Raw genomic sequence first — 16,259 nt, forward strand, 5'->3', positions numbered from 1 at the left:
AGGGTGTCATGATTAGTGCATGGGCGGGGGTGAGTGTGGGGAACGGGATGGGGTCAGATGGGGACCGATGGGGGGCTGTGACATGGAACAGGACTCGGGCTGAGTGAGTGAATGACTAAGATAGAGTTTGGTGAGCTGGGCAGAAGAAATGAAAGGCGCAGCTACCATTGTTGAAGCTGAAGTGCGGCGTGTCGTACTGTTTAAAAAAAACATAATATAAAGTGTGGCGTGCCGCGCTGTTTCCTAAAAAAACAATATTAGGTCGTGTGCAGAATCAAAACAGCTGCATGAGTGCTATTGATGATTAGTGGAGGCACTTACTTTAAGCCAAGCTAATGATGGTCTCCTTGGTGGCATGTAGTTGGGTGAGCTGCGCCGAAGAAAAGAAAGTTGCATCTGCCAATGCTGAAGCTGAAGCACGCCTCAATGTTTAAAATAAACTCAATATAAAGCGCGACGTCCTGCGCGGTTTAAAAAAACATAAGATGAAGCGTGCCTAGTGGTGGAAGGATCTGCCCAGCACTAAAAGCTAGAATGTAACCCCAAAAAGCCTCACTGCAAATCAAAAAGTGCAGGACAGAGGGAAGTGCTATCAGCCCTTCACACAAGGAAGGGCCTGGATGGTGGTAGTTTTGGAACGGAACACAATAAATGAGGCAGTTAACGCTGCAGGGACCGCGTGTGCAACAGGGCAGATGTGCAATGGTTGATACACAAGTGTGGCAGTTCTGATTCACAATTCAGAGCAGGAAGGTAACACAAATGAAGACATCGGATTGAAGTTGGGAAGTATGCTGTAGTGACCTCTTGTGACCTTTCTGTGCCCGCTTTGCTCTCTGCATGCCACAAAAGCAGTCTTCCAAAGCACTTAAAGGAAACAAATATTTTATATTCTATCTGAGGGGGGAGATCGCATCCCACAGAGAAAGAAACGCTCAAGTTGTTGCCTGTTAGAGAATGCTATGCTGAGCAGAGGGGACAGAGGGGTGCTAAGAGGGAGCCTAGAGATACTAGAGCCTTACATCAGACACCTCCTCGAGCTCTCTTGTACCTCAGGAACAGTCCCTGGAAAGAGGCGATCGTCCTCCCCTTAAAAAAGAAACCAAATGTTAGCATGAGCCAACTGGAGAATTTACTCCCAATCTCACTAATGCCTTACTTTGCCAAAATAGCAGATAAGGTGGTTAACACCCAATTGACAGCTCACATCAGTAAACATAGCTTACTTCACCCCACTCAATCGGGCTTTCGTGCAACATACTCTACTGAATCGGCACTGCTCCTATCTACAGAAATCATCCGCAAACATGTAGATGACGGACAGACGGTTTCCTTAGTCCTATTAGACCTCAGTGCCGCATTCAACACTGTTGCCCATCAAACATTACTTCAGCGCCTTAGGAAAGGAGGTCTGGCTGGTCGAGCCATGGAATGGCTGGGGTCCTTCCTACACAACCGTAGTTTCCAGGTGTCTCAGGAACCCTACCACTCCATAAGTATCAAGCTGAATCAAGGGGTCCAACGGGGCTCCACACTCAGCCCCACCCTCTTTAATCTTTACATCACCCCCCTGGCAGAGATTATTGGACAATTTGGTGTCAGTGTTGTGTCATATGCTGATGACACACAACTGGTGGTGTCCCTAACACAAGCTTGCGATAAGGCAGCCATCAATTTCCCGACGTGCCTACAAGAACTGGCATCCTGGATGGCTAACAACTGCCTAAAACTTAATGGCAACAAAACTGAAGTACTAGTGATAGGCAAAGCACCCTCCATCTGGTCCTCAGCATGGTGGCCTCAGACATTGGGGCCAACCCCTTCCCCTAGTGATCAGGTAAAGAACCTAGGGATGTGGTTGGATACCAAACTATCCTTCGAGAACCACACCAGGCGGGTGGCAGGAAAATGTTTTGGGGTTCTGCGAGGACTCTGGAAGACCCTAGATGTACTTCCTGTTACAGCGAGGACAACTATGGTCCACGATCTGGTGATGTCACGCTTGGACTATGGGAACGCCCTCTACTTGGGAGCAAGTATCAAATGTGTACAGAGACTCCAATGCATCCAGAATGCAGCAGCTCGTTTCATCCTAATGCTACCCAGGAGAGCTCCCTCTAACAAGGCCCTAGCTTCCATTCACTGGCTTCCGGTAAGGGAACAAATTATTTTTAAAGCTCTGTGTGTCAGCCACCGCATCCTACAGAGAAGAGGGTCCACCTATCTGCATGACCTACTTACCCCATACTCTCCGACACACCGATTGAGATCAAGTGGGACAGGGCAGGTTAGCATTCCGACCATCAGAAGAGCAAGGATGGGTGGTCGCTCCTTTCGCTTTCTAGCAGCCAAACACTGGAATAAACTCCCCCCGTGGCTCCGGCTGGAGTCTTCGGAGACAATCTTTCAGAAAAAGCTAAAGACCTGGCTCTTTCCATCTCTAAGCCCCCCATCTAATTTCTCTTTGTTTTCACTTTACTGCCCTGAACTTGGTCATTTTTTGCTGCAGCATGGGGACACACTAGCTAGTGTAGCCATGCGCTTTATGAACTTGTTTATTATTATTATACTCTTAGATTCTCATATCGATTGCAAGAGGAATCCTGACTGTTCTCCCATCTTGAGATCATATCACACAAAGGACACAATCATTCCAAACCATACATGGAAGAGCAGACCACTTCACTCATAGGAGGCGATTCTCACCCTCATCTGTAAGTAGATACTGTGTGGTTGAGAAACAACATAAAATACTCAAAGCCTTCCACAAGGGTCTAAATAACGCTTGTGAAAATCACACTAATGTACAATTTCGGAAACACAGCACATCACTTTGTGGAGATAATCACTCCAGTGCTGGTCTATAGGAGTACACAAATCCCATAGCAGCAGACAAGTGGAACACTACAATTAAAGTATCATATCAGTCGGTTACTGCTGTCCTCTCAGAGGCCCTACAAGTTGCATTAAACTATACTCTGCAGATGTGACAACCACTTAACCTCTCTTCCGACAGCAACTACCTCATCTCTTGGAGAATGCAATAACGTTAGCCCTTAACTAGAGGCAAATGGCACTTCTCTCCGAGGAGGCTACCATATGCCTAGGAGGGAGCATGGAGTGTGGCCATACAAGCACTAAGAGACAAAGCCCTGACAGATCTCCAGCCTTCAGCAGCCCAGCGCTAGTCTCCTGTTTCACAAACCGGACAGGCAGTGAAGAGCGCGCACGAGGAAAAGTCGCTGAAAAAAACTCGTGAAAATTCAGCCAAGACGTCAGGCAGAGAAACATGTAGGAAAAGCCCAGGGCTGCAGTCACATCACCAGCCTTGACCGAAGCACGCCAGAAATGCCCCGACCCATCGAAGACACACCGTGCGCGAGCAAAAGAGACGCCGTGCGCGAGCCAAATCTCCAGTCCGGGTGGGCGAGCCGGAAAGGAGACAGGGAGGGGACCAAAAAGCCTCTCTCCAAATGAAATGCGAGCGTTTTACCTAAAGCATGACACGCGCAAATGAAAAGCGGAGGCGGAGCTTCCACCCCACTTCCGAAACAAACCCGACAACAATAGATCTCGCAGAGCGAGCAGCGCATGCACTGCGACGCTAGGCGAGACCTAAAAACATGCCCTGCAAGCTACAGACATGTGTGAAACAGGACTTCAGGACAGCACAGAAGTGACAATAGTGCGCAGACTCTCCAAGATTTTCCAGAGATTATTCCGACTAATGAATTTAAACTGGTTGAGACTCTAGATGAACATGTAAACCCTCCAGACAGGGTTTATAATGTAAAAATAGAAACTATGGGGGTTACACCACACACAAATAAAGCGTAATTCTGGACGCATTTAACAGACGTCTATGACTTTATTCTCACAGATTTATGATTGGCCTTGAGTCTTTATAAAGGATGCACCTCGAGGTGAAGAGGTAATAATGCTAGCATTTTGCTTCTTAGTGCCTGAAGACCGCAGGCAAAGATAGGCATGCAAATAGGCTTTGAAACAAGTTCCAGCTTTTTAAAGCAACCAAGCTAGGCGGGATACAAATTTGGTTCTACGCTTACGGGGTGAGCTTCAAATACAGGCATAATATCCTCTGAAGCCAGAAGCAAAATGCAACATAAAAGCTATCTTATATCAGGTGCAATTTAAAGGTATCATTACGCCTTCTAGTTTCACTACAAACATCCCTTTTTATAACACGATTAATCATACAAAATGTTTAAGAATATAGAAATGTGAACTCAGATACCGTACTTAGAACTAATCTTTATATATGCTCCTATTGCTACACTAGAATCATTGACAAAAGCAAGCATAAATATTGCTCGCGCTCTACACTTGCATTAAATGCAGAGGACCATGCTTTAAGTGCAGTTGATGTAAAAGTGGAGTATGAACCAACTCGCAACACAAAAGAACTTCAATACACACACAAAACATTTAACACATTTTACCCACACAGGACTACAAGAGCGTGTTCCACAGAGGCACCTCTAAACAGCCTGAGGTTGTTACTAAATAGAAATACTCCATGGCATGCACTGCAGAACCGGGAATTTTCGAAGACGGCAAAAGTAAATTGCGACATATACACACTAAAACATTAGTCGATATAGCACTGCACAGCTCACCCAAATTCATGCCTTGTTCCTTGCGCTAGAGATGGAAGATTCTTCCAATCCCACACCAATAGTATCAAATTCTTAATTCTGTGTGCATGGACACAATGTCAATTTAGCACACTGGCAACTCAACGGATTCAGAGATTCAAAAAGGAAATCAATAAAGAAAAAGCCTCCTTGTGGCTTTCCCTATAAACACTCCTATACCCTCGTTTAGGATAACGCTCCAATGGTCTCTTTACCTGGAGAGGGTGATAGACATATTCCTAACAAGCAAGTTAGATTATATCTAATTAAAGCAGTTCAGAGGGAATTAGAGGCTGCCAAAGCTGACATGAGTGCCACAGTAGCCATGCTGCAGCAAATTAAACTAGTGGCTATATTTACCAAAACAAACTAAAAATGATGTATGGCAATGTAAGATTTACTAACAAATAAAACATTCTACTTTTCCAAGACCAATGCAGACTCCCCTTACTACCGCCAATCACCAGTTTGGGGTAATTTTGCTCGACCAGACTGGGACAATCATATCAGTCGACCAATATAAATGTATATTAGTTGCTGGAAATTCATGCTTCAGATTCCTGTAGGTTTGACCCCAAAGACATGCTGATGCTCAAGCAGTCACAAAATACTTGCAGTGCATAGAAGCAATTGTTACAGTTTGTACCTTTCATTCAGACACAGCCCCTGCTGTCGCCACAAAGGCGTTTTGGGATCCTGTGTCTATTCTGGGAGTATGTCTGCAATACTCGCAACTGTTCCATCCGGAATCAAACAGGTTAATAGAGCCTGCCAACGGTATGATTATACAAGCCTTGACCGCTAAGGTATTAAGTACAGGACTGAGGTTGGTACATAATCTATATGAAGCTCAGAGAGCATTAAATAAGTGAGACTAGTATTTTGCTGCATAAACTGTTTGCAAGAATACATCCTAAAGTTTCACTAGAAATACCTCCAATGGCCTCTATCAAGGTGAAACTACTTTGACCACTGAAGTTGCATCAAGCTTACTGCCGTGCACTGCAACTTCCAATAGTAAAGTATGTTTACAATGATGGGTCATCTGTCCCAACAGGAATCGATCCACAAGGAACGCCACTATCTCTGGAATCCCTGAACCTTAATGATCTGTTCCAATACATCTGTCCATCTCTTGCACTAGCAATTGCCAAGCCGAAGACAATCAGTCAATGCTTTGATCATTCCTATGCCACAACCTCAATTACAGTCTCCTGGAAACTATAAAAACGCATGTATATGACCATAGATCAGAGGACTAGAATTATCAAGCCAGAAGCAGAGCCAGTTTGCAGCACTAACAAACCTCAGCCAGGAGCAATACCGGGGACCAGTGCAAAGAAGTGGCCTTCACCTAACATTGTTTTTCATTCCCAAGCAAAGATATGATAGAGAACAGCCAAGTTGCTATTTGTCTAACGAAAACAGGTATGCAGTGTGATCTATCTTAAGAAACTTGAATGAAAGGTTTGCAATTTACCGCTTTAGCTAAAATTCAGCATAACACTTAGAAATAGCTTTAGGCTGTTATGAACCCACTAAACAGGTTAGAAATGTTATGAGACCCTTGAGAAACACAACAATCAATCAAACATATGAGTACACAAAAAGAGTTCTTGTGCCTTTGTTGAGTTTTCTTTGTTCCTTTAATCCTCCTGCTCTACAGGAGATATTAGTCATTAGTGGAATACAGTGCACATTCCAGTCAATTGTGTAGCCGATCGAAACAGGTTGTGGGAGTACTCTCCTGATTTGCATACGTGATCCATTTCTCAATTGGTACATCATTCACCCTTGAATGGCCAGTTTTGTCTAGTTTATTGATGTATTCCCAGAATTTTGCTTGGTTTTTAGGACTTAACAGTATGTACATGGATCCATTTTGCTTCCAAGATATTTGGTCTAGCCTAACCACAGTAACTCATGATGCATGTTTCTTAAGTCTCGTAAGATTTTTTGCTGTGTCTTGCTTCTTTTTTTGTTATTCTTCAATGGCAGCTCTTAACATGTAGAAAGTTTGCTCTTTATATAGTTGATCAATGTGTGTGTATAGGAAGCATTCAGGCCAGATATCTACCAGGAAACATAAAATTAAGTTTATCTGGTTTGACAGCCTTGGCAGATGATCTTCCAGATAAGTCTGGAAATGATCCTCAATCCCTCCTTCCAGGTATGTAGGACTCTGTTTACCTCTCAACAGACTTTTTACAATCCAAACAGACTAACATATCCACCTCTCAAATCAAATGTATTTCATGTTTCCCTACCCTAATTTACCACTAGTCCTTCTTCGATTCCAGAGTAGCCTGCTACTCGCCAAAAAGGGCTACAGCACCTCATCAGGGAAGCAAGCGCAATAAAAATGCAAACCATCCCCTCTTCATCCCTCCACTATCCTTTTCAATTCAAATGACAGACTAACATGTCCAAAGCTCAAATTAATTTCATATTGCCCTAGATTAATTCACCACCAATCCTTTTCAAGTTCCGGAGTAGCGTGTTACTTGACGAAAAGGGCTTCAACAACTCATCAGGGGTAGCAAGCGCTATATAAATGCAAACCTATTCCTCTTCTATCCCTCCAGTATCCTTCTCAATCCAAATAACAGGCCAACATATCCACCGCTCAAATTATTCTCATATTTCACTATATAATTCACTGCTAATCACTTTTAGATTGCGGAGAAGCGTGCTACTAGCCGAAAAAGCACTTTGTCGCCTCGTCGGTGGTAGTAAGCGCTATATAAACGCAATTACAATAACACACAATACAATGAACTACATCAAGAGACCTCTAGTCTTGCAGCAAAGGTATAATGATATTTGCAGTTAGGGATAGTGTAATTAGCTCAAAATTAACATACTGGTACTATCCAAGTCATATTTTAGGTGACTGGTCCCATTTTTGGTTGGAATCCGACTATAGGGGAAACAATCTTTGCTGAGAGCAACATAAGTCGGCAAGTTAACTGCAGTGTTAAAAATGTAGAGTTATGTGCTGCATATTAATGAAATAAAAATGTATACATGCTTGCTTATGTTGTAGTATATAAACTGATTATTTTAATTCAGCTATTTTTTATTTCCATCATCCAAAACAGGTTGAATTCTAAAACATTGGAAGTAACGTCTACAAATGTGGCTTGGGACCCTCCGGTTTCTGTCGCTATACGCCTTTACAGAGCCATAAAAGTTGGAACCTCTGGTAAACTGTGAATATGGATCTTCACGTGTTGCGAGAGAAGTCAGCTACTAGATCTAGCACTACAGCATCAGCGCATAAGTTACGAGGACTCTAGCCTCTACAACCAGAACTTTACAGCATTATTACGCTGCACAGAGTGAAAAAACTATGACTCAAAAAAGCGTGTAATACAGCACCACCTGTCCGCTACTTACGCGGACTATCCACGAATTCAGCCTGCAGTCCGTCGTTAGTACTTGTATCTTTCAACGGATATCATGTGTACGTAGTTTTAGCAATTCCGGGTCGCACAACAACCAATCCCTCAGCGAACATAATTCTAGGCGGTATCTGGGAGTGGGCGGTACTGCTGATGTGTAAAGTGAACTACGATTGGAGAATATGAGGCCGCCCTAAGCAATCCTAGTGCACAATACAGAAGTCCGAAGTGCTGATTGGCCGTTGAACATTTGTCCGAGGATTTCAATTGCTTGGCATGAGAGAGGTTTTTACCGGAGCTCAATCTGAGCGGCGAGCTCCTTGAGTATCAATGCGTTCCAGGTTGGGCTGCTGCAGTCTTGGATAGGATGGAAGGAGGAGAGAAAGGAAAAGCTGTGTTAAGTGTAGGGTCTTGTTCTGAGGCCTTAGGATAGATAGTCTGCTAGGCGCAGGGTAGTGCCTTGTGGCAGTGGATGGCGCTGGGGGAATCGGGCCGGATGCGGGGCTCGCACAGGGCGGGCATCCCACAGGGACAGGGGTCTGTCTGCGGGAGTCTCTCGGTGGCTCAGTGAAGTACCTGCGGGGGGGGGGGGGGGCATCCTCGTCAAGCGAGGGGAGAGACATCCTCGTCAAGCGAGGGGAGAGACATCCTCGTCAAGCGAGGGGAGAGAGCGTGGGGCCGGCCTTAGGCGCTTTTCATGGCAGGGCTCCGACACCGCAGGTCGCCGCCTGGGCTCGGAGGGGCTTGGGGCATCGGTTCTCCCCCTGGCCCTCGGCTTACACATATGCTAGGATGTGTGGATCTGGGAGGAGGAGGGGGGGGGGGGGGTTCTCTCGCTCTGCGGCCGTCCCTGGGCCGTACCGCAGGATCCGCTGCCAGCTCTGGGGGGGCATTCAGCCGTAGTGAAGGCTGGACCTCGAGGTCTGTTAGGACAGTGAGTGCACCCCTCTGCCCAGGCCCCAGCGTGCCCAGTCGCTTCGGAGACGCATTTGCGGCGGCCCTGGGGCGGGCAGTAGTATTAAGTTCAGAGCACAGGACGCGGGCGGTACTCTTCGGATATGCGGGAGTAGTCCTCCGGGTCGAGGGTACTGGGAACAACTGAGCACACGGGGGTGGCAGAGCTTGTTCAAGTGTTATTGGGGGGTTGATGGGCGCAGGCCACACACGTGCACAACCGCGAGCTTGGTACAGTGGGGGGAAGACAGCTTCAAAGCCTCAGCGCTGACTGGCAACAGCCTGTGGCTCAGTGCAGCCAACAGCAGGGGAGGAAGGATCCTGGGACACTGCGTGCTTGCTGTGACTGATCGCACAGATTGCCAGAGCTTGGTGCCCTCCGGGTGGAGGTACGGGCGAGATCGGGTGCAGGAATGGTGCTCTTGAGCGGGGTTGTCTCTGGGATTGGTAGGAGGGTTATTATAGGATTTGCAAATTAATATCATGCGGGGCTCAAGGTCGTGGATCTGTCCGAGGAGGGCTAGTGTGGGGAAGAGTGCTTTCTTGATTGAAGACTTTAGGGATGGAAACGGAAATGCCTGTTTATTGCTAAGTCAGTCAAGGGAAGGGTTCTAGGTACACGCAGGGTTTATGGCTTTTGAACAACATCTGCTGCTTAGGGGAATGTGGAAGCGCGTGTGAGGAGGCAGGGCAGTGGAGCAGCGCTGCTATGAGAGCTTCCGTTGCAGTCAAGACGTTGTAATAGCTATAGTGGTGTTGTCATGGCACTATGAATGTTCTATTAGCTCCTGGGTTATGGAATGTCTATGCTTGAAGCATAGATTCATTCCCTGGAAGCTGTTGTTGAGATGAGCAGTAATAAATACGTCTTTAACTACAAATCGGTGGTGACTGTGGTCACTTCAATTGGCGACGCGTTTTGGGATACTGCTCATCCTCAGTTCGTACCCGTGTGTGTGGAGTTGTGCTGTTTTTTACAACTGAAAAAATGTTGCAGATTTGGATCTAAGACCTTCGTCTGTGCTTTATTTGTCCATACAACCGATGGGACATTCTGTCTCGGTTTTGAGCACATTTGAAGCCAATTTTTACTTCTGGCTGGACAAGTGAACGTTGTTTTTACCAACAACGTGTGGACATACAGCGAGGTGCTGGCTGGATCATCGCATCGTGAGCGGGTGCATGAGCCCTGAACTCGACCCAGTGGAAGTGTCTGGGAAAGCGAGTGTCTCCTGGAGTGTCTTTGCGGAGCTAATGCACTGACGAGGTGCATGAATGGTGATTGATGTTCCCGAGCGAGCAGCGCTGAAGGGGCCTGACAGTTGGTGAGCGGAGGCTTGGTGATCAACAGATCTAATTTGTGTGCAAGTCGGAGGTTTTGGCAACATTTTTAGGTGGTGTCAGTTACATCTATCTATTTTTGAAAATTGCTCGCGTACTCGCTGCCGTTACGCGTGTGCAGTCCATCGCCAGGATTCCACGGTGTTTGTCTTCTTTCGTTCCTGTTCTTCAACGCAGTGCAGCAGGAGCGTGCCTTGAGCCACATAGCATACGTCTCCGTGCGCACTGACGTCAACGCCTGATACGCTTGAAATCTTTGAGGCATCACATACCAAGAGGCTCCGTTTTCTCCTCAACACCAAGAATGGCACGAAAGTGATCAGGTTTTTGGCATAAACAGTCAATCGGCGCTTGATAGCAAGTTGTGCTCAAGGTACTTTTCGTTTTATGATGTGCAAGTTTTAAAAGCACAACCAACAGACAATTTTTTTTTTTTTGTTCGTTTTGGATTTAATTGTTGTTAAGCTAATACTTTAGCGCCATCTAGTGGATACTTGTTTTAGCTGCAGCACATCATTGCTTACAGCACATTTGGACAAATACAAAGTATATATTCAGGTATCATTTTGCAAAAGGAAAATCGGCACATACATAGGATTTAAAGTAACATATAATACAACTTAGATGTTGTTCTAATAGTCAGGGAGAAAGGAGAAAACTTACATTGCTAGTGAAAATTTTGTGGTACGTTTTGTTTTTGGTTGGTTAGTTATTTCATCTAAATTTTCATCATGCAAAATGTACAAGCACCTTCTCCTTTTCTACAGCTTCCAGGGGACCCACCAGTAGAGTGGAAGGTATGGTACAGAGCCTTCACAAAGTACCTAGGGGCCATTGGGGGTCTCAGATTCAGTGCTGAACGTAAAAGATTTATTCTTGAACATAACTTGGGTTTTGAGGGCCAAGCCGTACTTGAGCATTTACCTTTGCCAGAGTTAGCAGAGGGGGCTGAACCACTCAATGATTTTGATCAAGCAATTCAAATGCTAGAAAAACAATTTGATGTGGAAAAGAGTTTAGTAGTAGCTGGGCATAAGTTCTTCACGAGGGAACAACAAACCTCGGAGAGCATTGTATCATATGTCGCTTCTCTACGCATTTTGGCATCTGACTGAGTTTGAGACTTTCACATCTCAACTCATAAGAGATCAAATTGTGGTACGGTGTAGAGACAAAAAAGTTCAACAAAAGTTACTAACCTTGAAAAACCCATCCCTTGAAGAAACAATTTCCATTGTCAAAAGCATTGAATTATCGCAATCATCGTCCAATGAGCTGAGATCAGATAAAGCAACTACTGGGGTTGTAAATGAAAGTAAAAATAGTGCAGACAAGAATAGTTTATCTGAAAAAAACACCAGTGAAAAAATTGGCAATGAGGTTAAAGGGAAGTCCCAGGTTGTAAAACAAGATGGGAAACAATTCTATTTACAGAAGAAGAATATGTGTTCAAAGTGTGGTTATTCTGCACATTTTCCTAATTCACGAGTTTGTCCTGCTCGTAATGCCTTGTGTTGGAATTGCGGTAAACAAGGTCACTTTGCAAAAGTATGTAATTCTAGAAGGAATGTCAATGTTGTGTGGGAAGAAAGTGACAATCTAGAAAGTAACACAGAAGTCGTGAGTTCCATGAGAGATCTCATGTTAGTAGTAAAGGATGATTGTGAGGATTGTGCAGACCCGATTGTAGATATAGTCATGGATGGCAAAGTTTTAAAATTGCTTGTTGAACATTTGGAACCTCCTGATAGAAGTCCTGTGTCCTACGAAGGAAGAAAGATTCAACTTAAACGTTTTATTGAAAGCACTTTAATGTTCAAAGAAAAAATCATCACGGGGAAAATTTATGTGGCTATCAAGGGATTAGATATCTTGGGGTGGTACCACCAAGCTTTGTTTAAAATGACTCTTAGGCCAGGCACTAAGGAACCGGTTTCTATTGTGAACGAGTCAATAGGTGAAAAAGAATATTCCAGCTGGGGAAGCAGTTTTCCCAAAGTTTTTTCAGAATCACTAGGATTAATCAAAGGTTTTAAACACCTCATCAAGGTAAAAGATGGAGCCATTCCTTGTAAACACAAACTGCGCAATGTACCTTTGAGTGTTCGAGATGACTTGGCAAAAGAGTTGGAAAGGATGTGTGAAACAGGGGTGATCGAACCAGTTGAGTCATCCCTTTGGTTAAGTCCGTTGGTCGTTGCACGGAAAAAAAATGGCAATCTCAGATTCTGCATTGACTTACGCAGTCTCAATAAAAATATCTGGGTAGATTCACACCCGCTACCCCGTATCGATGACCTAGTGTCAAAGTTTCAAGGTTTCAAATGGTCTTCAAAGATAGATTTGTCTTCAGCATACCATCAGGTGGAGTTAGACGCATCATCTAAACACTTGACTGCTTTTGTTTCCCCATCTGGAACTTTCCAGTTTAAACGGATGCCTTTCGGGTTAGCTTCCGCTGCTTCTGTTTTCCAGCGCGTCATGGAAAAAGTTCTGATGTGTGTGCAGAACACAGTGGATTTTCAGGATGACATTTTGGTAGCTGGTGTTTGCAGGTCTTCACATGATAAGAACTTAACTGAGGTGTTGAACAGATTACAAGATAAGGGTATTGTAGGGAACTTAAGTAAATGTGTTTTTGGAGTGCAGTCCATAGAGTATCTTGGGCATTGTATTTCAGGTGAAGGCATTCTTCCCAGAGTTGGATTGATTGAAGCCATTGTTAAAGTTCCGTCCCCCAGATCCAAGGAACAGGTATCCTCTTTTCTTGGCATGTGTGAATTTTATGCCAAATTCATTTCCAATTTTTCAGCTAAGACCGCCCATCTTCGGGAGCTTATGAAGAGGGGAACTGAGTTTCTTTGGGATCAGGAATGTCAGGATGATTTTGAAAAAATCAAGAATGAATTGAATCATTGTAACATTCTTACTCCATATGACCCTGCTTTAGAATCCATTGTGTCTGCGGATGCTAGTTTGGATGGTCTAGGTGGCATGTTGACTCAAATGAAAGGTGGGTCAGAACACACGGTTGGATTCATTTCCAGATCATTGCGTCCCAGTGAGAAAAACTATTCTGTGATCGAGAGGGAGCTTCTTGCTTGTTGTTGGGCAGTTGAGAGGTTCAAAGGTTTTCTCTGGGGTAGATCTTTTAAGCTTACGACTGATCATAAACCTCTTGTTCCCATTCTTAATGGTGTGCTTGTAAAAGATCATACGCCCAGGATTGCTAGGCTAAGCTCCTTCAATATAACTTTATTGCTGAACATATTCCTGGGGGAAAAATATTAGACCAGATTTTCTTTCTAGATTGCCGTTGCCGGTGGTACAAGAAGAATGTGTTGCAGAAGATGAGGAATGCTTGATTGCAAGTATTGATGTTTGTAAAGGGGGGTGTTTCAAGGAGGATGAATGGTTTGATGCGTTAAAAGCAGACTCTGTTCTTAAAGAAGTTAAAAGGTGTATCATTCAGGGGTGGCCAAAGGAGAAACATTTAGACTCTGAATTACAACCTTTTGCTAAAGTGGCTGATGAGCTATCTTTAGAGGAAGGTGAAATGATTTTGCGTTGTGACAAATTTGTACCTCCAGCGAGCTTGAGAGATCGTATTATTAAGGCAGGGCACGAAGGTCATTTGGGGCAGACGTGTACTAAGCGCAGAGTTCGCTCCATTTATTGGTGGCCCTCAATGGATCGGCATATAGAGAGTATGGTTGAAAATTGTTATACTTGTTGTTCCAGTGACAAAGTAATCAAGACAGTGACTCCTCCCAAAGTAAGAGTTGAGTTACCTTCGGGGCCTTGGATGAAGCTGGCTTTAGACTTCATTGGTCCGTTCAATGTCTTATCTAGCAAGTATAGATTCGCTTTGGTGGTTGCGGATTATTACAGTAAATGGTGGGAAGTGTGTTTTATGACTGAGCCTAATACGACCAAAGTTATCAAGTTTCTGGAAAGCCTGTTTGCAAGGGAAGGTTTTCCTAAAGAATTAGTGTCAGACAATGGAGTGAAATTTGTCTCCAAGGAAATGTCTTGTTTTTTAAGTCAATCTGGTATTCTCCACAAGCGTGTAGCTCTCTATCACCCACAGGGTAATGGTTTCATTGAGCGCAAGAACCGTATCTTGGTTGATTGTGTGCAATGGGTTGTTTCTGGAAATATGGATATTGGGGGGAGCTGTTCAGAGTATGTTGTGGGCACATCGGACTACACCGGGTATGGAGTTTGGAAAAAATCCATTTGAATTACTGAGAGGGAGAATTGCCACGTTCAACATGTGTCCAGCTTGGATGAGGCAGTGGGGACTTTTGTCTAGTTCAGGTTCGTCATCTTCACAGGTATGTCAAAAAAGTCGTGTTGAAGAAAATACTTCTTATCCTTATGAAGAGAGCTCTTCTAAAGAGGGGTGGTCTCACAATATCAAAGAAGGGGATTGGATTAAGATAAAGATCCCGCACAATGTACCCAAAGGTTTTTCTAAATTCAGTCAACCTGTGTGTGTAGATTTGGTCTCGCGGCATGCTGTGAGAGCCAAGGGGAAAAATTGGTGGAATGTGTCTAGGGTTTATAGAATCCCTGATAAGGTTGCGTGTCGATTGGGTTTGAGGGATAGTTCTGTACCGGGTCTTGGTAATTCTTTCCCAGAGGGTGGGAAGTTTGGATGGAATGGGGAAAGTCGGTTCTGCAATGGGTCATCCCAAGAAATGTCTCCAGAGGGATCTTCTGTTTCGATCAGGAGGAGTACACGCAAAAGAGTTGTTCCCAAACGTATGGATTTGTAACATGTTACAGTATTTGTAGATTGTTTCAAGCTTGTTTTTGTTTTTTTAGTGAATTTATTTGTTATTCATTTTTCTTTATATGAAATGTATTTACTTTGTGTTGCTGTTTTTGCTTTATTGTTTTGTTGTTATTATTTATGCAAAGAAGGGAGATATTGTAATAGCTATAGTGGTGTTGTCATGGCACTATGAATGTTCTATTAGCTCCTGGGTGATGGAATGTTTGTGCTTGAAGCATAGACTCATTCCCTGGAAGCTGTTGTTGAGATGAGCAGTAATAAATACGTCTTTAACTACAAATCGGTGGTGACTGTCGTCACTTCAGACGTGTCCACCTTTGGGTGCAAATGTATAGCGGATGTCGAGTAAGGGGCGCACAGTGGCCACGGGCTTCTGCACATCATGCCCCAAGGGCAGCGCTCCTCCTGGAGGCTGGCGTACAGCTTCGTTTTTTGGCAGCCATAGTCTGCTAACCACATGGAGTCCTATTACATCTGGGCTTCTCACCTCCGGCTATCCCCGTTTCTCTTCGACCTCAGGTTGAAAGGTGTGGGGTGGGCTGGGCTTCCAAGCAATCCCTCGGCATTCCTGCCACATCTGGAAGTGGAGGAGTGTGGGGGTTTGCAGTGCCAAGCACTGGTGGGAGCTACATCCATGGCTGGGGAGTGGAGTAATTCAATTGGTGCTGGGTATAATGTTTTTTGTTGCCCCTGCCGGTGTTTTGCTGCGTCTGTGACACTGGGATACCCGTGGCACCGTAGGATGCAGGGAGGAGAGTGAACGAGGACGCAGTGCCATTGGATGGGTGTGGGAGTCGGAGCCTTGTGGTGGGCACAAAAGGGCGATGGGCGGGGGGAACAACGGGGCTGGGTTGTCGGTGCTCTGCCCTAGAGTTGCCTGCCGGGCTGGCTCCGCTTTGCATGCGGAGTGGATTCGGGGAGCCACTGGTTTCCTCGGATGGCATCTGAAGCTAATATGCTAGGTACAGCTCGTCGCCAGGGGCCACGGGGCCTAGGGTGGCTCTCAGGAGGGCTTGTCTGGGGAGGAATTAAGTTACTGTAAAACCCTACTATGGGAGTGTGCGCACCTCAGTATAAAACGGTCCATTTGAAAGAATACTGCCC

The 16,259-nt window shown here is 44.9% G+C and overlaps 1 protein-coding gene across 4 annotated transcripts in view; it reads right to left on the minus strand.

Moving 5' to 3' along the window:
* The window catches only part of YEATS2 (YEATS domain containing 2), a 1,415,500-nt gene extending 1,407,309 nt beyond the window's left edge, over positions 1-8,191 (minus strand). For 2 of the 4 annotated variants that reach the window (XM_085634929.1, XM_085634926.1), the window contains exons 1-2: positions 8,055-8,123; positions 1,023-1,089 (exon numbers count right to left, since the gene is read on the minus strand). The gene's annotated coding sequence lies outside the window, so the exon portion shown is untranslated. Of the gene's footprint in view, positions 1-1,022; positions 1,090-8,054 lie in introns of all 4 variants that reach the window. The other 2 variants (XM_085634927.1, XM_085634925.1) reach the window with 1 other exon arrangement.
* Positions 8,192-16,259: the final 8,068 nt, after the last annotated feature.

Source organism: Triturus cristatus, chromosome 11 (genome assembly GCF_964204655.1).
Source record: "Triturus cristatus chromosome 11, aTriCri1.1, whole genome shotgun sequence".
NCBI classification, from domain to species: Eukaryota; Metazoa; Chordata; class Amphibia; order Caudata; family Salamandridae; genus Triturus; species Triturus cristatus.